Source organism: Camelus bactrianus, chromosome 29 (genome assembly GCF_048773025.1).
Source record: "Camelus bactrianus isolate YW-2024 breed Bactrian camel chromosome 29, ASM4877302v1, whole genome shotgun sequence".
Lineage (NCBI taxonomy): Eukaryota > Metazoa > Chordata > Mammalia > Artiodactyla > Camelidae > Camelus > Camelus bactrianus.
The window spans coordinates 10,608,181-10,635,988 of NC_133567.1; the positions used below are offsets into that span (position 1 = coordinate 10,608,181).

General features: G+C 38.8%; 1 protein-coding gene and 1 long non-coding RNA gene across 5 annotated transcripts in view; one reads left to right on the forward strand and one right to left on the reverse strand.

Moving 5' to 3' along the window:
• Positions 1 to 376: 376 nt before the first annotated feature.
• Positions 377 to 27,808, forward strand: part of SGK3 (serum/glucocorticoid regulated kinase family member 3) — a 118,901-nt gene continuing 91,469 nt past the window's right edge. Inside the window, exon 1 of one of the 4 annotated variants that reach the window (XM_045507159.2) lies at positions 377 to 395. The gene's annotated coding sequence lies outside the window, so the exon portion shown is untranslated. Of the gene's footprint in view, positions 396 to 23,180; positions 23,835 to 27,122; positions 27,234 to 27,808 lie in introns of those variants that run through there. The other 3 variants (XM_010970633.3, XM_074355007.1, XM_074355008.1) reach the window with 3 other exon arrangements.
• LOC105081449 (uncharacterized) lies at positions 15,713 to 23,170 on the reverse strand. Its single transcript, XR_836444.3, has 3 exons — positions 23,021 to 23,170; positions 22,706 to 22,751; positions 15,713 to 18,240 (listed from the first exon to the last, which is right to left on the reverse strand). It is a non-coding gene; the product is annotated as an uncharacterized LOC105081449 (long non-coding RNA).

Genomic DNA, 27,808 nt, shown 5'->3' on the forward strand with positions numbered 1-27,808 from the left:
CTGGCCATCAAGTGCTGGGATCTTTGATCCGTAAAGAACTACAAATACCGTGAGGCCAAGCAGTTCAGCGCCCGCGGAGAGGAGGAAGAGGAAGGCAGTGGGGAGGGAGGCAGAAAGGAAGATTGTCACTCACGTTGCCTGCCGGGAGTTGTAGTTTTAAGTGTACCTCTTTTGTCGTCTTCCCCACCCTGGGGCCCAAGCAAAATGAGTAAGAGAGACCACATTTCCTAGGATGCCTTGCGGTTCGAGCGGCCTCACTTCCCCCATAGGCGGAGGGAAGGATACAGGGAAGCCTGGTTAAAAACGGAGTTAAAGGGAATGGGTGTCGGAAGCAAAGGGTCTGAAGTTCACGACTGCTAGAAGGGGAGGGGAATGAAAGGCTCTCAGTGAAGAAGGTACAGTAAATAAATATCCAGCGACATGGCGGGCTGGGAAGTTGAGTGAAATGGTCTAGTCTAGGCTGGAGGTCATAAAAGAAAAGGGGGGAGTATAGTGAATTGATTCTCGGAATGTTTCTTAAGTTTTTTTTTTTTTTCATCCTGTCCTGTCACACTCCTCACTTCTCATTCTTACCGCTCTTACAAGCCACTGAGGCTCCTGAACTACCTCTTCTGCCTTTTTCCCCTCTGTGCTGGGAGTCACCGAGGCGCCATTTGTTTCCTGGAACCGTGTACATTTTTGCAGTTTACAGTACAAAAAGCAATACCTTGAATGTGTATAGAGTTTAAATACAGATCCAGAGCTTTTTAAGTAGGTGTAACATTGTTTGCTCCTTATAGTCCTACCCTCAGAGAGTAATAGCAGTTATCATTTATTGCGTTCTTGATATATGCCTGTCATAGCATTTACATACACGATGTTGTTTAATCTTAATAATATAATAATAGAGGAAACATGTCCAGAAAGGAAATGACTTGCTTAGGTTTGCGGGCGTTTAGACCTAGATCTGTACCCATTTTACAGACAGGGACATAGGCAGGAGAAGTGTTAATATAAAATAGTAACTAACTTCTAGTTACTGCTGTTTTATAGTTTGCATAACTTGTTCACATGTATCATCTCATCCTCACACCTGTAATACCTTTACCAGGTATTGCTGACTGTATTTACAGTTATGGAAACAGACTAGAAAGAATTAAGTTACTTGTCCAAGGTCAAATCACCGGGATATCTCAGCCCCAGAGAGTGCTTTTTACACGACTTACTGCAAGAGGGAAAAGGAGCTGTTAAGCTCAGATCTTTTGTTAGGCCTCAGGATCTCCTCTTAATGACTCAAGAGGATAAGGATGTTTACCCTTAAGGAGGACACAGAATTTTTTTTCTGAGTTATACATCTCTGCTTTATTGAAAATCAAGATTTGAGGTTTTTCCAAAAATGCACCTTGAAGATACCAATTTTCTATAGGGAAATGATTACTATGAAATTTTTAATTGTACATTTTCCAAGCACCACTCATTAAAATTCTAACAGAATTTTCTAGGTGGAGAATACAATACAGTGTTAATAGTCCACCATTCACTATATCGTAACGTCATTTCTTCTTTTTTTTTATTGAAGTATAGTTGATTTATAATGATTCAGGTGTACAGCAAAGTGATTCAGTTATATATATTCTTTTTTAGATTCTTTTTCATTATAGGTTATTACAAGATATTGAATAAAGTTCCCTGTGCTACACAGTAGGTTCTTGTTTATGTGTTTTATATGTAGTAGTGTGTATACAGAACTTTATTACTTATGTACTAGGAAACTGCCGCTTTATGCAGAACACATTCATATGTTAATTGAAAGCTAATACTATTTTAATGTTGTACAGTTAGCCCCTTTCACTTATCATTCTGGAAATTCTTGCTTTCTGAAACTTTAGATAAGTGAAACTCCCTCAAAATTTCTGAAACATTTGGCACGAAATAGATACATAGTACAGTCCATGAAACCACTCAAGTTTTCTATAGCTGCCAAGGGAACTGTTTACCTTATTAGGTTTTTTAAGCAAATAGAATATTTGATGATTTGAAGTGAATCGACTGTAAAATACACACTCCTGAAGGATATTAGTGCTGACTTTCACCTAATTATTGTTTACAGTTTTCTTCTGAAGAAATGGCATGCTTCAAAAAGAAATCCTTCAAATGTTAAATTATTTTCTTGCCCAATTCTACCTGGCCTGTAAAAATAGTGTAACCTCCATACAAGATAGGTAATGTTACTTACCTTGAAGGGAATAATTTTCAATAGTTTTTCTTAAAGAATTAATTCATGCAGGAAAATTGTTTATATCTATTCCGACAGTAGTTTGGTGGTAACTACACAAGTGGTCTTGGAGCTGATTTTTAATTCTTTATAAGTTGAGAAACTAGATGTGCCCTTTAAGTGGAAATTATTTTCTGCTGTGACTGAGAATTTACACCTACAGCAAAGTTATATTTTTCTCATGATGAAATCCTCGGAGCACATAAAGAGTAATAGCAGTGTGCAGTTCCAACACTGATGTGCACTTTCATGTGGAGATCACCAACCCAAATTGTCCTTGTTGATGAAACTTATGAATAGTGGAATAGATTTTTTTTAAAGTATGTTTGAATATGTCATTCTGAATCGTACCTTCACAGAATATCTACTTCCACCCTGCTGAAAGAATTGGGTAGCCTTTGTCTGACTTATCAAGTACAATCCACTTGACTGGTCCAGTGTTAATTTCTCCATATGTAACCTTGATTAGTTAGAAATTCTGTTCCCAAACTAAATTTGATACTTAAACCCATTTGTTACTATAGTTCTCCTACTTTTAAGGACTATATTTTTGAGGGAAAAAAATAGTTAATGGGGGGAGCAGGGAGAGGAGATAAGTTTTAAAGCAATTCTAGAATTAAATTAGATCATTTAACCTGAAAGTCATTTATTTTAATAAGTCTGTAGATGCAAAGTTCAGAAGGTAAGAAAGCTAACATAAATAAAGGGGCAATGATATTAACCAGGCCAAATCCAGGGTGTGAATTAATTCTTTACAGGCACTTAGGCATGGGTACCTATAAAGTAAGAAAAAGAAAATTTTGTCATGACCAAATGTGACATTCTGTTTTCTTTTTTTTTTAATTGAAGTATAGTTGATTTACAGTGTTGTGTGTTTCTGGTGTACAGCACAGTGATCCAGCTGTACATATATATACACATATTCTTTTTCATATTCTCTTTCATTACAGGCTACTACAAGCCATTGAATATAGTTCCCTGTGCTATACTATACAGTAGAACCTTGTTGTTTATCTATTCTGTACATAGTAGTTTGTATCTGCCAATCTCAAACTTCCAATTTATTCCTCCTCCCCCCTTCCCACCCTGGTAACCATAAGTTTGTTTTCTATGACATTCTATTTCTTATGTGGTCAAAGGAGTGCAGAAAGCCTGCAACCTGCTTGCGTGAGATACATATACTTCCTTCCTCTTCCCGCCAAATCCCATGATATTAATTACCTAATGACCTTCATAAAATCTTTGTAGAACATAAAATAGTTATTGTTCTTGAATCAGTATTCCAGATGGGAAAAATGTGCTGAGCACCTGATGTTACCTACCTCTTCTACCACCATCACCCCAGCATCACTTGTATCTGAACTGTCAAAATTAAGTTAATGCTGAAATTCATTTTTTTCATCATTTCTGGTATGGCACTTCTAAACTTCCTATATTGCTTTTTACAAACCTGGTAAATGTAAAAAGCTAGGGGTCTCCACTTAACAGCAGAACAACCATCCTTGTTTTTTCTCTTTTATATTGGAAAAAGAAGGGAAGCATAACTTTGGGAATTGTTAGAAGTGAGCCACATACTTTCTCATATGAAATGTACATCTCTACTGAGAGTCCATTTATGTCACTCCAGATCCCTACCCCAGACAATCAGACTTTGAGTCACAAGCTTTTGTTGAAGCTTGGGGTGGATGTGAGAGGGACTTCATTACTGAAGTACGTATTGTAGGAACTTAAAAGGGTGCAGAAGGCCATCCCCATCCCAAAAGAGCTCAGAGTCTAATAGAATAAATAGGCTTAACTAAATTGTTCTTAAATACAAGTAGAATAAGGCATATAATCAATCAAAACAATATAAGAAAATATCACAAACGCTGTGAACAATTTAGTGAGGGCTTGTTACAGGGCAGATGTTTTTAAGTATATTATCTTAATCTTTAAAACAATCCCATGAGATAGGTAGTATTGTCCTTATTACACAGATGAGAAGAAGATGTAACCCTGAAAGGTTCACATTTTTATCATCATTATTACCACCCAGTTAGCAAGTAGTGGAGCTGGGCTTCAAATCAAGGTTTTCCTCCATTTTTCGGAACTCACTCTTTCCACTACATCATAGCTGCTTGGTGATATGAGAGAGAATTAGCCAAGAAGTGAGTGCAAACTGATGGCCAGTAGCCAAACTTGGCTTTGTTATGTTTGTGTTTGACCAGCAGCAGTTTAACTTTTTTAGAATGTGAACATCTTTGGGCAGTGGCCAGCACTTCACTCTTTAAGGTCATACACCAGGCCCCCTTGAGACAAATTACCTGCCAGCCTCCAGAAAGCATTTGTGTGTTCTGTATCAGGCAGTAGTAACTGAGGATAGAGAGGAGATATTCTTAAAAGGCTTGTGGAGAAGGTATGTCCAAGGGTGGAAGGAGGACACTGTGAACAAGAGTTGCAGAGAGTATTTGAGGAAGAATGATTGGCAGGATTTGTCCTTATATAAAGGTGAGAGATGTCAAGTATAGAGCTACAAGTTATGCCTTAGCACAGTAGTTCTCAGACTTTACTGGGCATCAGAATCGAATATAAAGCTAAAACACAGATTGCTGGGCTCCACCCCAGGTGTACTCATTCTGGGGTGGAGTTTGAGAATTTGCATTGCTAGCAAGTTCTCTGGTACTGCTGATGCTATGGTCCAAAGATCACACTTTGAAAATCACTGCTTACCAGACTATAGGGCACTTTGGGTGAAGGGCTTAAAGCCAAGATTGGGTTTTCAGTGTTTCTATTGTTTTAAGTATAAAAAGAATTACTTGACATCGGATATTTAGAAACTAAGTAAAAAAGAAGAAAAAATAAGTCTGTTATCAATTAGAGGTTATACAACTGTTAACATTTTTGATGGACTGTTCAAGTTCTTTTCTTTTCCCTAAAAAAAGAAAGAAAGAAAAGAAAAACAGGAGTGTACTTTTTTAAGAAACCAAAATTACACCACCCTCATCCTCAGCCTCATCATGGTAGCTGTTAACACTTACTGAGCATCTACTGTGCACCAGGATCTTTACATATACTTACTTAATCCTTACAATATCCTTATGAGCCAGGTACTATTATTAACATTTTTATTTTACAGATGAGGAAACTGAGGCACAGAGAAGTTAAGTAACTTACTCAATGTGTCATTGCTAATAAGTCGCAAAATTAGAATTAAAACCCACATAGTCTGGCTCCAGATTACACTTAGCTATTATGCCATACTAACACTTAGGCTGTTCCGACCATCTTCCTATACTACTGTGCATACTGTTTTAAACTTATATTCTTTAATCACATCATGAACAATCTTGATAACATTAAATGTTCTTGTCTAACATTTAAAATGAAAGCCTACTTTTTTTGTTTTAAAATATTTCAAACACTCAAAAGTGTACAGAAAAATAATATAAAACTCACCACCAGCTTTAACAAATGTTTCTATTTCAGCCTATTTGCTTCAGAATGCCCCCTTCAAAAACACACACACACATAGATGTAGTAAGACGGTGATTCTGAGGTTTAATTTTACTTAAAACAAGATTGTGCCTTATGAGTTATAAGAGAAATCATTTCCCTTAATAAAAATAGGATATCCTTTAAACTTAGTAATGGAAGAAGAGTTTTTATGTAGTGAACAACTCCATAGTTACCATTGCCATTGTCATACCACCGGCCTTTAACACCCTGGCCCAAGCATGGGTTTTATTAATTACTTGGTGATAAAGGTAATGCACACAGATAGTAACATAAAGCTAGGTAATGTGACGTGTATGGCTTGGCTTACTCAGTTTTCAGGCTGCTTGGACCACCTCCATGTGGTGAAGGTTACATTCCACCAGAGTGACATCTCAGCATTGCCCAATAGAACTGTCTGTGGTGATGGAAAAGTCCTATGCCTGTCCTGTCCAGCATGGCAGCCATTAGTCACATGTGGCTCTTAGGCACTTGAAATGTGGCTAGTGCAACTGAGGAACTGAATTGTTCACTTAATCTAATTTAAATTAAATGAAAGTAGCCACATTTTGCTAGTGGCTACCATACTGGGCAGCACGGATCTAGGTCCTTAAAGTTCCCATTAAAAATAATCAGTCCCCCAATTCCAGTGAGGTCCTGGCTCTGATGGGGGTCAGGAAATGGGGACTGACTGCAGAAGTGAACAAGGGAACTTTTGGGGATGATGGAAATATTCTTTATCTTGATTATGGTGAACGTGACATGGATATATACATTTGCCAAAAGTCATCTGACTGTACTCTTAAAATGGGTGCATTTGTCGTATGTAAATTATACCTCAATAAAGTTGATTTTTAAAAGGAAAAGGAAAAAAAAAGATTCTCAGAGACAGGAGTTCCATCTCTTGTCTATCTAAAACATGCCTTCTGCAGTCGCATTTTTTCCTCCCTAAGAACCACCAAAGTCGTTACTACATTATAAGACCCTGTGGCCTGGCCCCAGTGACTTCTCTCACTTTGTTTCCCTGACTCATGCTTCAACCATACTGGCTACCTTATTGGTCCTCAAACACTCCAAGTACATTCCTGTCTCAAGACCTTTGCACTTGCTCTTCTTCTGCCTGGAAAACCCTTTTCCTAGACAATATTATTTAGGTGTCTGCTCAAACATCAGCTCCAAAAAGATGCCATTCCTGCCAGCATCTCTAAAACAGCACTTCTGTCCTTTTGATTCTCTGTTCCCTTATCCTGCTCACTTTCTTTACAGCACGAATCACTATCTGAAATCATATAATTACTTGTCTGTTGTCCTCTTTCCCCATTAGACTGTAAGGCTGTTCATAAGAACCGGCAGTTTGTTGATTGTTGGAATCCCTGTGCCAGGCACACAGTAGCCTCAATAAATATTGTTGAATGAATGAATGGCTATCATCCGTGGCAGTTTCTCAGCCTGAGAGACAAGCATATATTTATAGAAAATCCACAAATTCTCTACTAATCTAAAATAAGGTAACATGGTTTTCCAGATGAGCACCTTAAAACATGAAGTTTGAGTATGGAGTCCACGTTGAATTTAGGATTTTGTTTGGATCAGATGAAAGCCAAAGGACATCATGACAAAATGTGTGAATAAAGATTCCACTGTAATTCTGATGGAGTTGAGCCATCACATGTACACAGTGGCCTAGACATGCCCCACTCTAAAGAACCAGCACTCTGACTGTCAATGCCACGTTCCCGTTAAAAGCAGAAATTGCACAAAACACACATGCACGTACATATTCTCATATTCACAACTTAGGAGCCGTAGCTGAACTAGTAAGGAATTGTTTTTTGGTTCCCAGCAATAATTCAATTAGGTACTATTTAATTCAGATTTCAAATACTCATAAATACTAACCCTGTCTTACAGTGAATAAGACTGCTTTACAGAGTTATTAAGTGATAATTAAAATTAGTGTTCCAGGATTTCGTAGCATTAGAATTTTTATGAAAATATGAGATCTAATTATCTTGAACTAGCAGCAAAAATCCTAGAAATTATTAACACATTTGTGCAAAAAGGTGTCGTTTGCACTGACATTAGTACACATACAGAGATACAATTAATGTAGATCAGAAGTTGAATGTTAATGATCACAAACCTAACATTGTACAATTTAAATTAACATCAATTTTAAATGGCTGGACCAAATAACCACTGTCCTTGGAGCAGGAGAATGCTTATCACTGTGGTTATATTATCATTGCTTCTTCTTACTTTTTCTTTTCCCTCAGTGTAGAACCTGAAGGGTAAAAGAAAGTTCAAGAATTTACTAAACAAAACAAAACACTTGTATCTTCATTCCAGTGACAGTTTTAAGTTTTTGTAGAATGGCCTGACCCCTCTCTCTGAACCTTCTAGCTCTGTGCCCCAACACAGCCTAATTCAGTTCCTTTCATGAATATGACATAAAAAGTCAGAGCAAGAAGTACTTGACACATATTTCATATGCATAATTTCATAAGACATTTTAATAGACGAGAGAAGAGCAAAAGTGCTTTTTCAGCCCTATGAATCACGTACGTAAATTCTTTCATGGTATTCCAAGTTATAAATGCATCATAATGATGATATATAAGAATTAAAATCCAGGGCAGTCTGCAAGCAGGGTATTTTATTTTGGTGGGCAGCAATGTAGTGTAGGAAATTATGTGTGTGTACTAAATTAAAGCATTGGCACTAGATGTCAGCAAATCACAGCATGGGAGAGTGATGAATGGACAGAATATCTTTGACAAGGATTCCTCACCCAGCATTTTCCCGTTTGAATATTAATTTTCATATAGCCTGGCATTTGCTAAGGTGTGTTCCATAAATTGTCATGTTGAGGCAAGGGTTCTACAGAGAAATAAGCTTAGGAGATGTTGAATAAACTAAGTTCGTTTTCTTTTTCCACTGTAGGACTTCTCAGAGCCTTTCTTTCTAGGCTGATGATAATGTGACTCTTTCCAAAGAGCAGCAGTGATGGCCTCAGAATAACGAGAGAGAGGAAGGGCTTACTGTCCAGAGTCTGCCTGCAGCACAGGATACAAGGATCTATCCTTCAATTACATTTGTTTACTTTGCACATTGTTTTATTTATTTGCTTTTTGTTTTGTTTTATTTAGAGTGCGTATTTTGGAATGCTCTGGGGATGCTGCTAGCAATAAGGAGGGTGTTAGTGCCCTTAGAGCTCCTTTGCCCTAATAATTGATATGCAGCATTTCTACACTTCCTTGGCTACAGAACCATTTTGAACCTATGTCATAGGCACACACTTTAGGAAAAACCAACAGAGACAGATACTGCCTCTTGGTATGATCTACTTTTATCAGTGTACTTGAAAAGAGTTACTGCTTGCCCATGTTTTGTGGTAGTAGATGGAGGTTTTTTTGCATTTAATGTTTTAATCAGCTGATAAGTATTTGTGTATATGATGTGAGGAAGAGATTCAACTTATTTATCTATTTCTTTTATATTGAAAAATGCCAGTTGTCCCCAAACCTTGCATTAAATGTGTTTTGGGTTTTGTTTTCAGGTCCAGAACCCTTCAGATCAACTTACCAATAAGCTCAATATGTAAAACAGGTAAATGTGGTTGAAATGGGGAAGGATGAGAATTATGCTAACCTGGCAACACTCCTTACCCCCATTCCCAGCCTCCCTATAGAGGAGGCTCCAGGGAGCACTTTGAAAACCACTGGAAAAATTCGTCCCCTCATAAATGACTTGAAATGCCATGTCTATAATATGCTACATTAAAATTTTTACCCATTCCAATTATTTTTCTATTTTTCTGCCAATCTTATGCTTTAATTAATTTATAGAGCCTAAGAGCTTTATAATATAACAAAAGAAGAAATTGAAACATCTAATAAATAAGAGAGAGGCCCACAATACTGGCATATTTCTTTCAAATAATGTCTATTATTGGCAAGAGTTGACTAGATACCTTCAGTATGGAGACGATTAACTTGGTAAAACTATATGTTGATCAATAATTTGATAGTGTATGTCACAAGTTTACAAGGTTGATATTCTTTGACCCACCAAATCCCCTACAGGATTTAACCCTAAAGATATAACCAGAAATGTATAGGAAATTTTTGCTATTGTTTACATTATTGATAGTGTTGAAAATGATCCAGATGTTTAACAGTGTGAGATTGGTTAAATGAAGCCTGGCACAGCCATGAGATAGGATATTCTTCAGCCATTACAGTGATGTTGCAAAAAGAGAAGTATTTTATTGAGTGCTTTGATGCATCTGGCACTGTACCGTGCGCCTGAATTATACTGTCTTACTTGAGCCTAACAATATCCCTAGGTGATAGGTATCATTCCCGTTTATAGATCAGAAAACACAGAAGTTGAGTAAAGTTCTAACAGCTAGTAAAGCAGTGTTGCTAGAATTCAACCTGTGTCTGCTCTTAACCCTCATTCTTAATCACTGTCCTAATGATAAGGGAAAATATTTACTGATAAGTTATTGTTTTAATGCAGTCTAACTGATCTTAAACAACAAACAAACCCCCCCCCCCCAAATGCAATCCCTTCTTCCTAAGTTTGGAAGGTACTTACGCTTGGTAATTTTTCCCCCAAAGGAATCGACCTTTGTACATGTTCTTTATTGATTTTGGAAGTATTAAATGCCTGCTCTAAGAATTAAAACCGGGCTGAGCATTATGTAGTAGCTGCCCCTTTAATCATAAATTACACCTCTGTATGTGATTGGAGATACTTGTAGGCTCTTTTCTAAGGTTCCCTCAATTCTGCCTCTTCTTGCCCCAGTGTCAGCTTATGGGCCCTGGTTGGGGATGGAGACAGACCAGAAAGGCAGCCTGAGTGGAGAGGTCCATGTGTAGGTCTAAATGACTAACTTTCAGCACAGCAGGGTACACTGTGTATGAGGTGTAGCATGGTGATCAGAAGTGCGGGCTTTGGAGGCCGACTGGCTAGACTGAGTCCCAGCTTTTGAACTTGGGACCTCCTGGTGCCTTGATGTCTTCATAAAATGAAGGTGGTCATGTACCTACCTCCTAAGATTATGGTGTGGATTAAAGTGGTCAATGCACGTAAAGTATTTAGAACAGTGCCAGGGACGTAGTAAATGCTCAACCATTAGCTATAATTACTGTAAGAATGATGAAGGTGGTGGTGATGATGCGTACATGCAGAGAAGGAAGAAAAGAAAGATAACTTAATAGCACTTAGTATGTGCCCTGTACCTGCATGATCTCCCCCATTTGACCTCTATGAGTTAGATATTTTTATTCCCATTTTATACAGATGAGGAATCTAAAATTCAGGGAGGTTACATATTTCTTGTGTAGAATGAATAATTAGACCCAATTCTAGGACAAAGAGCAAGATAAATACTGAAAGCCAGCTGGTCAGGAGATAGCAAAATGCTGAGAATGAGATGAGAAGCAGGCCAGCAGGGTCACCACCCTTTTGGACCAAGGCGCAGTGTTTTAACTTTCAGGACTGGGGTTGGGGGCATGTAGTGCTCAATCTGGTATCAGAAAACTGTCCTTCAGAAATCCAACTGTTTTTATACTGGTTGGTATTCCTCTTTTTGTTCTCCCTTAGTGTGTCCTAAAATTATTTCTAAATTATCAATCTATCTCATTTGTGCTTTGAGGGATCAAAAAGGCAAAAGGAATCTGGGGCCACCTCCTGCTGGACCTTTCAGAAAGAACCTGGTCCGTTAGACATCAGGTATGCTGAGCTTCAAATGCCAGAAGCCCAAGAGGGCAAAGAAACACAGGGAGAAAAAGCTTCCTTCCCTGGGGCTTCTGGAGCATTCTCTGCTCTACCCTTGGAAGGTTTTGAACAATGCTCTTTGTCCTAGAGGATGGCCATTCACTCACTCATCTGGCCAGCATGACTCATCCCCAGGAGTGATGAGTAAGTGAAATTTTACAGTATTTATGTTTTTGTGACTTTTATAAACATGATGATGTGGAAAGAGCGTGGACTTTGGAGTCACACAGACCCAAGGTAAACTCTTGGATTTGTCACTTAGTTGTGCAATTTGGAGCTGGTTAATAACTTCTCTGGGCTTCCTCATCTATAAAATAGGAATAATGAAATCTTCACAGAACTGGTATGAAAATGAAACGAGCCAGCAAAAATGAAAGTGGACCCTGGACCTCTGGCACGCACAAGCCCTCATGCTTTTCCTTCCCATCAGATTGTGGTTTTGGGGTGAGCATTTGCCGTATCTTGTATTTGTTTTTATACTTTCCTACTATATAAAGTACAATGCTTTGTTTACAGTAGCATCCCATAAATACCAGCTGAATGACTGTGGCATACATGCACATAAACTGAATAATGAGTAGACAAATTTTAGGTGTGTTTCAGTGTTTATTTGTTTATTTACCCTGTCATAGAGAAAAACGACCAACTGTAGCAAGTAGGATGTGGAGTCAGGGCTGAAGCGTCAGGTAGCTCATTCCCTGCACGGAGCTACCAGCTCCAAGGGAGAGTGGGGCCCAAGGTCCCCACCCCTTCACTTACAGAGCCCCTGAGAGCACCGTGTCTCAGTTTGCTCAGAGGTGGCCTTCTGTGGGTGAATAAAGTCTCATCTCTTCTGACAAAAGGGGTTCCTCCCATAAACAATTTGCTGTGCTTGATTTAATGTTTTTTTATCTTTTAATTTTGAAATTATGCAAAGAAGGTGATGTGACACTCATTTACCAATAAATTGAGATTGCCATAATTGCAATGACTTTTTTGAAATTTTGACTTAATTTCAGACTTTTAGAAAAACTGGAAGAATATTGCAAAGAATTCCTGTACACCCTTCCCAGTTTCCCGAGTGTTAATATTTTACCCCATTTGCTCATCCTTGTCTCTCTATATTATACATGCACATTTTTTCTCTGAGCCATTTAAGGTAAATTTCCCTCTCTCTCTCTCCTTCCTTCCTTCCCTCCTTTCTCTCAAATAAAACATTTAGGTAGAGTTAAAGCTTCCCCTCCTCACCCACCCCTCCTTTCCTTCCTTTGTCAGGGAACCTGCTGTCTGACGTTTTTGTCCTTTTACTATATGGTTAGATTTATAGATACTGAATGTTTATTTGTTGAGACTTGTAATCTAGAAAATGATCACTTGTACAGATGTTCCACATTACCTGAGAAAAAATGTGTACTCTTTTAATTCTTTAAATGAGCCCATAGCTGTAAACCATTTACAACAGTGCCTGGCACATCATAAGCATCATGTAGTGTTAAATTTTAAAAATAATCATGTGGGGAGAGTATAGCTCAAGTGATAGAGTGCATGCTTAGCATGCACAAGGTCCTGGGTTCAGTCCCCAGTACCTCCTCTAAAAATAAGTAAACCTAATTACCTCCCTCTCACACACACACATAAAACCTTAAAAAAAAAAAAAATCATATGGTTGTACAGTTATATATAAAGTCCACTAGCTTGTATTTCTTGGTTATTGAAATATAGCTGGTTTACAATATTACATTAGTTTCAGGTGTACAACATAGATTCAATATTTTTATAGATTATACTCCATTTAAAGTTATTATAAAATATTGGCTATATTCTCTGTGATGTACACTATGTCCTTGCAGCTTATTTATTTTATACATATTAGTTTGTACCTCTTAATCCCCTACCCTATCTTGCCCCTCTAGCTCATATTTTTAAACAGCCTTGTTCACATTGTATATGTATGAGCTCTCAATTTTTGGAGAAGTGTTAAAATCTCCCTGTGATTGTGGAGCGGTACATTTTTGCCTGTATTCTGCCAACCTATGCTCCCTGGCATGGAAGTGAGAGATTCTGGTCAGTTGTCTGGATCCCATGCCCTGATCTGCCCCGTCAGTGAGGGATGCACTTCACTGCACAGGAGAGACCGACAATGGAAGTTAGGGCGCTGGCTGCGCAGAGAGGGTATCAGAGGGAGAGGGAAGTTCATGAATTCAAACACCAGCAACCCCAGTGGCATCAGTATCTCCCCTGTGTAAGGTTTTTCTCTGTAACCATCACTTGCTATAGTCTGATATTTTTCCTCTCAAACTCCCCATGGCCCCTCAACCCTAATTCCTCTGAAGTTTAAGATAATAGTCACCAAATTCCCTTTTTCCAGGATTCCAAAATTAAATTTCAGTCTTCATTATGATACTTATGGGACTGGAAGCTTGGTAAAAATATTTCTTAGCTAATTCAACAAAAATTGAATGTTGTTGGCTGTGAATAGGATACACATATAGAAAAGTGGGAAAAACAAATGTGAAAATGATAAACTGAAATGAACAATGAAAATTATTAAAAGAGAAAAGAACTGCTTCTATAAGGGAGAAAACGGTGGGGGAGGATGTTCCAAGAGGAGTGACCAGATCTGGGAAGGTCATGGGCCAGGACAGACCTTGGCCTCTGAAGGGCTAACAGAAGCCAGTGAGGCAGGAACATAGTGCAGATAAGTGGCCAAGAAGAAGCAGGAGAGACGTATAGGGACCGGCTCTCATAGGCCTGTATGAGCCATGTTGAGCTTTTGATCTTATTCCAGGAGTTGGAATCCATTGGATTGGGTTTTAAGTAGAGAGTGAGATGCCTGTGTTTACGGTTTTAAGCAAAAGTCTAGCTAGTAGGTGGAGAATGACTAGAGAAAACCATGGAAGCAGGGGTACCATTCAGGGCAACTTTGGCAAACAAAGGTTTTTGTAACCTCATAGTATGTTTCCCTCTCGGCAGAGAGTTTAAAAACCACTATGGCAAATAAAACAGACTAACTTGACCTGGAAAGAATTGTTTATACAGTTTGCAGTAATCAGCATAGATCCTTCACAGGTCTGCAAGGTCTAGAATTATAACCATAACCCCACTCCCAAATTAAAATCTGTAGGTATTTTGTAAAAATTTTTTATCTTAAAAATTTTAAACTTCCATAAAAAGAGAAGAGCACAAAAAATTCCCATTACCTTGGGAATTACCCAGTTACTCAATGAATATTAAGTCTGCTGACATTTATTTCACCAGTTACTTTTTTTTTTTCTTCCATGGCTGAAATATTTAAAAGCAAATCCCAAGTATGCAATTTGGATCCTTCATATATTAAGGCTCCAACTCTAAAATATAAATGTTTTCTCACATACCACAAAGCCATATTCATAAAGCGTAAAAATTCATTGCTGACATCTATACCAATTCTGTAGCCAAATTTCTTTGATGTCTCAGAAATGTCTTTTTATAGTTGGTTTGTTCAAATCAGAATCTAAATAAGATCCACACAAGATCTATTTGGTTCTTAGATCTTTTAAGTCTCTTTTAATCCAGCTCACTGCTTTTTTTCCCTCCTTTTTTTCTTTGTTTCTTTTTTTTTTTTTAATTTGCGTCATTGACTTGTAGAAACTGGATTTGTTGTCCTGTAAAATGTCTAAATATTTCATAATAAAAAGATACCTTTTTTTTTCAAATAAAAAGGACAAAATGTGGGGTTTGAGCCTTTCAATTTCTAGTAAGTCAGCCCATCTCTCTGGAATGTTCTTTGATGTGTCTGGCATATAGTCTAGTCCAGTGAGCCATAAACACTCACCACGCTTGGCACGCATATGCAGGCTGTTAAATAAGAGTGTGTGTGCTTACTGTTTTAATTTCATCATTCAGCCTTCTCAGTTTCTTGACCTGTTTATTCACTGTGATTTGTCTGCTGTTATTAACAGAATCTGAAAATAGCACCGTTTCTGAAACATTTTTTAAAAATTAAGATAATGCTTCAGTTTGCTACTCTCAGTCTTCTCTCCTTCAGAAATTAGAAAATTATAAATAGTTGAACTGGAGGTAGCATCAGTAAAAGCCAAATTTGTTTTCACTGTAAGGATGCACAGAAGATGCAGTGACCAGACAACGCATGTTTTCTTCACCTCAGTGTTGGCCTTTGTGAGAAGGATGACTTTGATTTCTTTGCTATAATTAGCCTCTGTTGTCAATGAAGGTGAGAACTTACTACCTGCAGAAACTAGAGTTAGATCACTGGTTCTTTTGACTTTATTGCAAAGTTATATTGCAAAACAGGTTATATTGCAAAAATATTATTGCAAATTTAAAGTTAAAGGAATTTTTTAATATCCATCTCATGCTAATCGTTTTGAATCATTTAATAGTTTGAAGATTCAAAGGAAAGGTGTAATTCCAAACTGAGCATACACCATGTTTATAGAAAACTGGATGTTTAATGTTATTTCACCCTTGCAAAACAAAAGGCAGTGTCTTCTTTGAACCTGTGCTCACATATTCCTGGCTCTACCACTTACATGCTTGAGAAACCAGTCAACTTTTCTGAGGTATAGTTTTCTCAGGTAAAATGAACATACCATACTTAATTTATAGAGACTTAGGGATAATATGTAAAACTGAATTTAAAGTGTAGCTTGAGTAATTCTGGGTACGTCTTCTGGATCAGGCTGTAAACTAGGAGATGTTTGACAGAGATACATGTTAGTTATTTTAAGATGAAAGAGACAGAGGGTTGGGAACCAGGATCCTTGAATCCTCAACCAGCCAGCTACTGTGGTTTCAGCTGCACTCTTGGTCCCTATAATAGATATGTCTATAGAGGACCAGACCAGACAGACACTAGCCATAGAAAAGGGCTGGAGCCTTGACCTGCTGTCCAGGATGAAGGGTGGTCAGTGGATGATCTTTCCCAGGGTCCACTGATCATTTGTCACTCTTTTCCTTATGTTACTATGGCTCTTTGGATTTATCATATCCTGCCTTGTATTATATTTACTGTATACAAGTATATACCCTCCACTGAAATATAAATATCTCAAGAGCAGGGATCATATCTTATTTATCTTTATAGAATTTTTTTTGAGATAGTAAGAACTCAATAAATGGTTTGTTTAATTGAATTGGCACCCAAATGCCCAGAAAATGTTGATGTTTCCTCCTCATGTAGTCTTAAAATAGGGAAGATTTGTAGTTGTAAAGTAGCAAAAGCAACTTAAACCAAACCAAAATGCACTAACAATGAGGTTAACGTTGGCAGATAATATTCGAGGAATAATGGACAAGGAGCTGAGTCACATGTTGGTTCATCATTCATTCAGCACACGTTTATTGAGAACTTGTTATACATCAGGCACTATATTTGATGACCAGGATGCAGATGAAAAGATATTGTCTCTGCACTCATGGAGTTCACAGTTTCAGTTGTGTTTGACCCAGGAATAATTTTTAATAAAAAAAAAAATTGACTCTCTCTTTGCAAAACAACAACAAACAAAAAGCTCTTTATTGTGTTAGGACAAAAACCTTCCATACCAATTTCTCTTTGAAAAAATTTTTTTTTGTTATTTAGAATGAGTTTTTTAATTGAGATATAATTGGCATATAACATGATACTAGTTTCAGGTGTATGACAATTCCACATTTGTATACATTATGAAATGATCACAGTAAGTCTAACATCCATCACCACACATAGTTACAAAATTTTCATGCCAATTTCTCAAAGGCTTTAAATCAAGGAGATTTTAAAATCATATCACATATTTTCCTAGCATTTCTTAAGATCCTTGCCATCCTCCTTGCCTCCTCCCAGCTTCTCCTGCATCTTTGGGTCTCTGAGCATTGCCACTCTGGCCTCCAGGGGGCACTATTTCCTCTTTAATTCTGTGGCTCAAGCATTTGACTCTCATAATTCCCTAGAGTACAGATAAGACCAGGGAAAATATTTAAACAAAAGTTTACAAAGGGCTCCAGAAGAACAAAAGGCAAACAAGCAGAGGGAGTAATATACAACTGGATAATCTGGTTCACTGAAGGCAGTGCAGGAATTTCAGCATTTGACTCTAAAAGGATTCCTCTCTACCTTGTTTCTCACTACATGCACAAAGCAGAAGCCACTTTTTTCTACCCTGCATTATGTCCTCAAGCAAGCAAAAATTTTCACAAATAGCTCTAAGATTGGTAAGGATAATTCCAGCTATGGGCTTCCTTCTAAATTCTAGTTTCCAATCTCAGTATCTGGCTCTTTCCTACATACTAGGCACGCGGCATGCCAGCCCTTTTCTGGGGAGATGGCATTGCTGACCTGGGGTTGTCGCTTTACCTGTTGTTGGCAGATGGTTATGGATGGGTCTCTCACGGCCCTGCATGTCATGCTCAGTATGCCAGGATTGCCAGGCCCTGGCTGCTTGTATTACTTATCTGTTACTACTTAACAGATTATTCCAAATCACAGATGCTTAAAACAACAATCACTTATTTTCTGACAGTTTCTATGGATTAGGAATCTGGGCACAGCTTAGCTGGGCGCCCTGGTGCAGGGTCTCTGACAAGACTATAGTCAAGGTGCTGGCCAGGGCTGAAGTCATCTTCAGGCTTCAGTGGGGGAGATTCTGCTTCCAAGTTCACTCACGGGGCTGTTGGTGGGCCTCAGGTCCTTGCTGACTGTTGGCCGAAGACACCCTTCTCATGCAGGTCTCTCTAGAAGGCAGCTCACAACATGGCAGCTGTCTTCCCTTAGAATGAGTGAGCGAGTGAGAGAACATAAGAAGGTGCATAAGACAGAAGCCACAGTCTTTTTATAACCTCATCTCAAAAGCAACATCCCCTCACTTGTGCTGTATTCAGTTAGTGACACTGAAGGCTCTTTGGTGCTCTAGAAGTATCATGGGCTTCAAAGCAAATGGACTTAGCTCTGCCACTTTCCCGCTGGGTGAGCTCTTTGAACTCTTGTTTCTTTTTCTATAAAATGGGAATAATGGCATTGTTAGGAGGATTAAAGATGATGTGTATATAATGTGCTTCTGAAAGAACTGAGAAGCAGCAGTCAATGATTGCCTCCACTGACAACCTCTGTCTTCACCTCTCAGTGAGGTGACAGGACCACTCCTGTGTCACCATCAACTTGTAACTAATTTGTACGATACACTAGGTGTCTAGACCCAAAGAGAAAATCACAAGAAACTAGAGATTACTCAAATAAACGTTTTTTTCCTACAATTGTCAGCAGCCATCATCAAGAACCATCTGGGTTAAGCTATTGGCCAATAGCTCTCCTATTGCTTGGAGGATAATCGGGTGGTATGGTAAATCAGACTCTTGCAATTAGTTGTATAAAGAGAACAAATATGAAAAAGTTTCTGAGTTAGCATGGTTTCCAAAACTGGGGGGAGAAAAAGCTAGTTCTCCGTATGTCCACACTTACCTGCCTATTTTGTAGGGCTTCTGATATATCTAAGTATCAAATTTGTTTTCTATCTGCTGCTGTAACAAATTACCGCAAATGTAGAGACAAAACAACAGAAATGAATTATCTTATAGCTCTGTAGGTTAGAAGTCTGACATTGGTGTTACTGGGTTAAAATCAACATGTCACTAGGGCCGTACTCTTTTTTTGGCGACTTTGGAAATGGATACATTTCCTTGTCTTTTCCAGCTTCTAGAGGCCACCCATGTTCCTTGGCTCTTGGCTTTCTCCACCTTTAAAGCCAGCGTTGTTGCATCTCTGACCATTTTTCCATAGTCACGTCTCTTATCTCTGACTCTTCTGTTGCCTCCCTCTTCCACTGTTAAGGACCCTTGTGATTACACTGGACCTACCTAGAAAATCCAGGACATTCTTCCTATCTTAAGGTCAGCTAATCAGTAGCCTTAATTCTTTGCCATGTAATGTAACATATTCACAGGTTGTGGGGCTAGGATGTGGATAGCTTTGAGGGGGGACAGTCATTCTGCCTATACAAATGGGTATGTATCTTATATATGTAATATAGATGTAATTTATATACATATTTACAGTTGATCCTTGAACAACATGGGTCCACTTACGTGCAGATCTTTTTCAGTAAATACATACCTGATACTCGATCTGCAGTTGGATGAATCCACGGATGCAGAATTGTTCATATGAAGGGCTGACTAAAAGTTACCCACAGATTTTCAGCTGGAGTAGCGGGGGGGGGGGGGGGGTCAGTGCCTCTAACCCCCATGTTGTTCAAGGGTCAACTGTATGTGTGTGTATGTGTGTATATATATGTATATATATATATATATATGTAAAACTTAAAATTTTACCAAGTATTGGGTTTCTACTGTGTGATTATCTCACTTAATCCTCGCAATAACTTTATGAAGTAGGCACTACTTTTCTGAATGGAAAAAAAAAACTGAGGCTAGGGAGTTAGGCAGTGTACCTGGGTCCAGAGTTGGTAAGCAGCAGAGTAAGATTCAAACCCAGGGCTTTTTTCCTTTAAAGCCATGTCCTTAATCACTACACTGTACTGAGATTTGTCCAAGTTGTATTTTTCTTTCTATTTTCTAAGAAAATGGTTATATAGTGAACATTGCGGGGGGGGGGGTTGCCAGAGGGATAACCTAAGGAATATATACCAGTTAAAACTCAAAGATATTGTCTCTTTATTGCCTTTATGTGTGGCTTACATTTTCTAAATTATCACAGACTTTTGTAACTAATTTTGACTTTTTGTACCATGCCCAAAGTTTGTGAACTGTTAATACTGCTTGCTTCTTAAAAAACCAAATTGGGTCTAAATTCTTCCAAAGGCTATGAGCTTTGGGCTTTGCTTATTTGCAGGGTTTAAAAGTAAACAAGACCCAGGAAGTCATGTGATCCAGTTTCTTGCCCTAAATACCTCAAATCACCACATTTTGTTGCTATTTAGGGAACTGGTATAGGATCCCATTTTAGGCATGTATGGAATTTTAATTTCTGTGATGTTCGTTTCCAGAAGTATTTTCCTCTACCTGTTTTTCATATGCTTGTTCTCCAGTGCTAGTAAGTAGCAATTAAAAATAATTTATCCAAATGATGGGTTAAAATTACAAGTAACGAGATGAAATTTAGAAGACATAGTTGAAGCCAAATAACATGCCTGTAAAACTTTCAAACAGATGGTCCTAGGCTTGAAGAAACAACACAAGACAAAAGTGGTAAGATAGTTAAAAATACAGTATACTGAGGAACACATTCAATATTAAGGCAATCCACACTGCAGAAGGAAAAACTTAAGGGGTTTTTCTCATCTTATAACAAGGATATAAAATCCCCTTGAAAGCACTTTATGTTCTTGTACCTTGGAACTTCCCTCTGTCTTAACACAGTGCTTTGCAGAGGAAGTGCTTGTTGAATTAGTAATATTTATGTTTACAGAAGATTGCATTAAAAGCACCTTGCAGATATCTAGAAGAGAAAGTAAGTGATAAACGGTTTACTTAAACTACATAAAAACTAGGTGGGTATTCAGATGACCATTTTCAATTCAAATCCCAACCTGCAGCGGGTCATTAACTATGTAAAGACCAGATTTGGAAGTAGGGGAAGAAGTTGAGAAGCAGGTGATACTGAGGAGTTTAGCTGTAGTAATTGTTCCTTGTATATGTTTCATAAATGATTTAAACTACTGATGTGGGTGGGATTATAGTTTCAGTTGCTACCTCCCTGAGCCTAGCACAGTACCTGACACACATGAGGCACTCAACAAATAGTTGCTGAATAAAGAAGGAAGAGAACAAAAGGCATTAAATTCTTAGATGACACCAAACCAAGGAATAGGGTTGGTGGACGTTAACTAACATGGTGCTTTTGAATATGCACCCTGCCCTTAAGAATGTTTCTGCATGCACACCCAGAATATAAATTATGTACCTGTGACCTCTTTGTAAAATATCAAACCCAAATTTAAAAATATGAAATAATCAGTATATTTAAAATAATTTAATCGTATTTTATTAAGAGTATAAGAGCCTTTTTGCTTTCACTTGATGGTCTGTTACTTGGTACATTATTTTTAAAAATCTTGGTTTAACACTTTGTGACATAGCGATCTGCAGATCTGGTTCTAAGATTAGATTATTCTAATACTACATTTTGATATCTATCACAACTGAAGAAGATACTTCAAAAAGATATTTAGATTTAAATGGAAGAAATGCACCATTGTTGGCTATATCTATTAAAGTACCCTTCCCAGGATACCTTACAGAGCACTGACAAAGGACTGTGTGAGCATGCCAGTGTCACTGTGTATGTTAAATAATAAAGCTTAATTTCTTTCTTTTTAGGGAAAACAAATACACACTGTCCCTGAGTTACGAAGATTCAGCTTATGATTTTGCAACTTTACAACGGTGTGAAAGCAATACGAATTCAGTAGAAACCGAACTCCAAGTTTTGAATTTTGATCTTTTCTTATGCTAGGGACATGCTGTGCGATACTCTTGTGATGCTGGACGGCATCTGCCAGCCACAGCTCCCAGTCAGCACGGCAACCTGGAGGGCAAACAACGGAGACACCTCCAGCCATTCTGTACCCAGATAACCATCTGTTTTTCACTTTCAGTACAGTATTCAATGAATTACATGAGCTATCCAACACTCTGTTATAAAGTAGGCTTTGTGTTAGAGGATTTTGCCCAACTGTGGGCTAATGTAAGTGTTCTGAGCATGTTTAAGGTAGGTTCAGTTAAGCTATGATGTGTGGTAGGTAGTGTGTGTTAAATTCATTTTCAGCTTATTTTCAACTTACCATAGGTTTATTGGGGATGTAACACCATCTCAAGTCTAGAAGATCTGTAGACATTGGGATATTTTCTTTCTCAACTGTAGTAGCCTGCCTTGAGTACCTCTGGGATGTGCACCATCCACTTTGGATGTCTTTTATCTTAACAAACTTGATGAAATTAAAAATCACCCAGGAAAAATACAGTTTTGGTAAAACAGATGCAAAGGAGTTCACTAGGACAATCAAAACAACTTCTTACATATAATTTGAGAAATATAAGACTTAATATAAGTCTTACATTTAAATATATTAAATATAAGTCTAAACAAGACTTTGGAGTTCAGATTTTAAAGTCTAATGATGAAATATAATTTTAAATATAAGGACAATTATCAGTTGCATTTTAAGAATGTGTGAATGGAAAAGCTGAAAGAATGCTCTCACTATACTAAGGACTTACCCAGTCGTCTCATAGAAGATTCCGTGTCTCATAATGGGCATCTCATCTAAAAAAGAATGTGGAGAATTTGGAAAGAATCTGTGTGAGAGTCATAAAACATTTTAAAAAAAGAAGAAAAGAAAGAAAGAAAAGAATCAGAGGTATAGAAAAGTTAAAAGAACCAAAGTTGTTTATTGCAGAAAACTTAGAGAACTGAAGGGTCTTTTGGTATATGAAGAGTTATAGTCCCTTAAGGTCTATTTAAGTCTTCGACATCTGTCTGAGCCAGACACAGATTCCCTTAGAGAACCAGATGAGGAAAAAACAGCGACGCACCTCTTTAAGCCGAAGGCTGTTAAGCCTTTGCCGTCTGAAATGGGTTCAATCATTAATTGCACGTAATTGACAGTAAATAACTGAGTCACCAAATGAATGTTGTTTAAGAAAAGCTATTATTCTGTACTGATAAGCAACTAAAATATTATCTTCAAAGTCCAACTGGTAGATTTGAGCTCAAAGGCCTAATATGATTCTCTGAGGGACACGGGAACTGCTGACACGACTTATGTAAATAAGTTATTGTCAACTATTAACAGACAGAGTTTATGTAGGTAACAGACTATCCAAACAAGAGACAGGAAAAAAAAAAAAAAGAATGAGAAAGAAGAAAAGGGGCAATTTATATTTTGTTCTTGATACTCATAATAACTGGGTTGAAAGACAATGAGATTTCCTTTAATAGGGAAAGATAATAGTTTTACTTCAGATAAATAATGGTCTTAGCAAGATTTAAAGCAATTTCTGGCAACTTTTTAATCAAAAAGCTGATGCTAGCAGTTTAAGGGGTTTGATCTCTGAACCCTTCCTCTTGGTTTTTCTCATGAGTCTGATATAGAAAGTAAGAAAGCTCTGTGATCTGAAAAGCCTTACATTTGACCCTAACATAGTCTTGCTATGTTATAGAGTTTTCTCTTTATTAAAAAACACACCTGAATTTCAGGCATTTCAGTTTTAAGTTTGAACATGGTTAATTTGGGCCACTCCCCCAACACACAAAATGAGCAGGCTCTGAACCGTCTTCCAAATCAAGGGAACAGGGTAATTCTGCTGTGCGCTAAGGCAGTATAAACCGGTCTCAGTTTCAGTTCTCGTGAGTATCCGAGTTTTTCTAAATATACCTTGCGTTGCTTTGTGTTTTAGTCAATTGTTTTGCTCAGAAAAATTCAATAAATTGGTCACTTTAATTCCCATATTCTTACCTATTTTTACAGCAGGCTTTTCTTGTTGATTATTTTCTGAGCCACTTCATAGTTAGAACTATGCCTTAAACTACTTTCCCAGTAAAAACGGTTTTCTCTATTTTTGAAGTTGTGGGATGTTGTGATCGGTATATCAACGGATAAACGTAGCTGGAAACTACAGCAACACTCATGATGTCTGACCGCCCCACTAAGGTAGATGAGCCTGTAGTAGGATGAGGGGAAAGGTGCTATAAAAGCTATGCAAATAATATGAATCAAAAACATCTTTCCTTTTGTAATCATGTAGTTGGTAGCATTATTCTTAGCTCTCCTGTCTTGGCGATTTATCTGCTGTAAAACAGATATTCTAATGAATACTGGCCCTCACTTCCATTACCAGCTGACTTATGAATAGAGTCATTCAGGTCCTGTGACTGTCATTTTATCAATTTTTTTTCCCTAAGGGAAGAGAAATTTCCTGTATTGTTCTGCTCCTCAACTCTTCCAAAGTTAACAATAGAAGAATTACAAATAACAGAAGACTTTATTATGATATGAAAAGTCATTCTGGTTCCATATCAGGAACCATTGTAGAGAAAAGAATTTGCATTTTGAAAAGAGGCTGAAAACCAAGCACTCATCTCATTGGAATATTTAAAAACAAATACTGTATTAGCTGGTTAGGGAGTTTTTTGTTTTCTTTTCTGATTTTTTTCTGTTACTTTTAGGACTTCTACAAAAACCCCAGAACTCTAAAAATTGACCATTCTTTATAGTTGTACAAATGAAATATGAAATATTGGCACTTTTGTATCTGTGTGAGCTAATAATAATGATGATGACAGAGCAGTCAGTTGATAAGACTGTTCCAGGCATTCTCCTGCCTTCATTTGGGCTTCATAGCAATGAGATAAGCACTATTACTATTTTACTGAGGAGAAAAAAGTAGTATCCTCACATTCCTGATGAAAGCATTTCTCAGGTGAAATAATTTGCCCCAAGTAGAAAGTGGCAGAGCCAGAGCTTAAATGTAGGTCTGACTGACTCCAAAGCTTATGCTCATAATTTCTACATTACAGATAAAACAGATGAATGAAATATTTGCCCTATCTGCATATTTCCAAACAAAATATTGGAAGTCTAACAAAAAGCTTTCTTTATTTAAAAATGTGTTCACATGAATTTACATGAAACCTTTTATAAAGGCAAAACATCAGCTAGACATTGCTGGGCACTCAACAACTTTTACAGTGTAAACTTAAAAGAAATTGGAACCATAAAGGGAAATGGAGATACGATCTATTTCTATCTAGAGGTGAGTATGATTAATCAAAGTGATTACCCTTAAAGTGTACCCTTAAAATTAAAGAGAAAAAGCCCTCTAATAGTTTGTGGATATATTTACGACCTCTAGTATTCTGAAAAATCAAGCTATTAAATTGGAGCTTTCATTATAAAGGCAAAATAACTAATGTGTTATCAGTTGAATGTGGCTCATCAACCTTCTTGTCTTGAAATATTTGGGAGGTTGTGTGTGTGTGTGTGTGTGTGTGTGTGTGTTCACAGCAGGAGGACAAATTTATCTTGGAAATGTGATGATTCCCAGATATTTGTTTTTCAAAAAAATAGAAAAAAAAAACACGTTGAAAAGTGGTGATAGCCAGGTATTTGTCTCTGAAGCAAGAATGATGTAATTCCACTTGGAGTTCATTGTCACAAAACTTCCTTTTCTCTGAGAAATTTTTCAGCTCTGTGAATATGGCTTTAATTAAGAGATACACTGATCACTTGTTGACTTTGTTACTAGGGAGGAACTTGAGCTTTTCTCCCTTACTGTGTGATTGCTTTGTGTGGATTACTTTGTATGGATCACAGTGAAAACAAAGGACTCCTGGCAACGTGCTGATTTGTATCTACTAGATTTTATAATCTACTGTATTTTATATCCATTTCCCTATGCCAGTGTAAATCACTGTTTAGAAAGTTCTGTAGGATTATTATGTTTTGGAGAATAAAAATATTTGATTCACAATCCATTTTCTTTAAGGAGGAGGCCATACAATGGTAATTGACATCAAAAATGAATACTTTTACCTTTACCTGGGGGATTAAATTTTTGAATATTTCAAATATAAGGAAATGTCCCCTGAATTTAGGGAAGCCACACAGAAATCAGTTCTTTTAATTACCTTTGAAAAATTTGTTTGTTCATAGATTTGTGGCAAGTTCTCTGGAATCATATAATTTGAAGTATGTCATTGTCTCAAAATCTGAAACATGATATGCACATGGGATTCTTTTAAACCGAGGTTTGAGTCTATCTTCAAGTGACATTTGATAAAATCTAACTTATTGTGGGGCAAAACCAAAACCAAAACACACTCTACTTCAAAATCTTGACCACTTTACTCCACACCCATTGAATCATGTAATTCTTAGCTCTCCATTCACCTCTTTACCCTATCTGGGAAAAAAGAAAGCTGAATACGGCTCTAAAATGCAATTTATATATTAAAAGAATAAGAAAGAGTAATAAGAAGCTGTAAAGTGTGCCCTCAGCTGTCTTGGAGATTAATAGGAATGCAGAGAGAGAGATCTGTACACTGGATCTAACAATTTGTGAAAGCTTGCTCCTGTCATAAAACAAAAGCCAAAACTGCCGATGAAAAAGTAGAAAACTGTTCAAATAATGCTAAACGAAGCACAGTTGTTCCCCTGAATTCTCTGGTACTTATTCACGTCTCTGAGTTTCCAGTTTACACCACACCGCATGCCCAGCAGGCCGTTCTGGGGTGGCGCCTGTCCCTCCGGCGGTCCTGCTCCTGATCCCCGCGCGCACCGGCGCGCTGGCCCTCGCGGCTCCTGGGCCCCAGGGCCGCGGGCACTGTCCGCTGAGCAGCGGGAAACACGCCTGGAGTCTGAGCCTCTCGACGGGATCCGCCTGGGGCCCCCGAACTTCGCGCCCACGGCGAGGCGCGGGCCGGACCTCTCGCTGTGCCGTGGCTTTGGCGGGGGTCCTGCGGGGGGCGGAAGGAGAGCCGGTTTCCGCGGCGGGCCTGAGCGGGGGACGCCCAGCCTGCGGCTCCTGCCCGGCGCCGGCCGCCCCTCGGCTGAGAGCGGGCGGCTGCGCGGCGCGCGGCGGGCCGTTCGGCTCTCCCCGGCCGCCCCGCGCGCCCCGCGGGAGGAGCCGGCCGCCGTGACGCGTCAGGGAGGAAACGCCAGCGCCCGGCGGCCCTGCCGGGAAGGAGGAAGCGCGAGTGCGCTCGGCTCCGCGCCGGCCGCGGGGGGAGGCAGCACCGCGGAGCCGGGTAGGTGCGGGGCCGCCGGGACCCAAGGCGGGTGGGCCAGCGGCAGGGCCCGCGCGCGTCCGGGCCGCAGTCGGACCCCTCGGGCGGCTGAGACGGGAGGGGGCGAGGCGTGCCTGGGCCTCGACTGCTGCCTCTCCTCGGAGCAAACGTGACTTTCCCGAGTCCCCCGGCAGCGCCCCGCTCCCTCAGCCCGGAAACCTCCGAGTTAGTCGGAAAGGAAAAGCAATACCCCCGCTCGGTCCTCAACTCTGAGAGTTTGCGGTCTTTGTTTCCTCGAGGTGAATTCAGATTCTGCTTTCCGATTCCTAAATGCCCGAGTGGTGTCTCGGGGGCGGGATGTTGTTAACCCGTGCGCAGCTTTGGAGCGTAGAGGAGCCGGGAACTCGGAGGGTGGGAGACCCCCGCTACCTGAGGTCACCTGCGAGGATCGGGGATGGAGGCGGCCTCGGAGCGGAGGGCACGGAAAACATTAACCTGCTGTCGACGGACCTGTAGTCTGAGACTTTATTTGCGTTGCTACCCTTTTAAGTTCTCTGTGATTTAAACCCTTTTTGTACCTTTTAAAGTGCATTTGG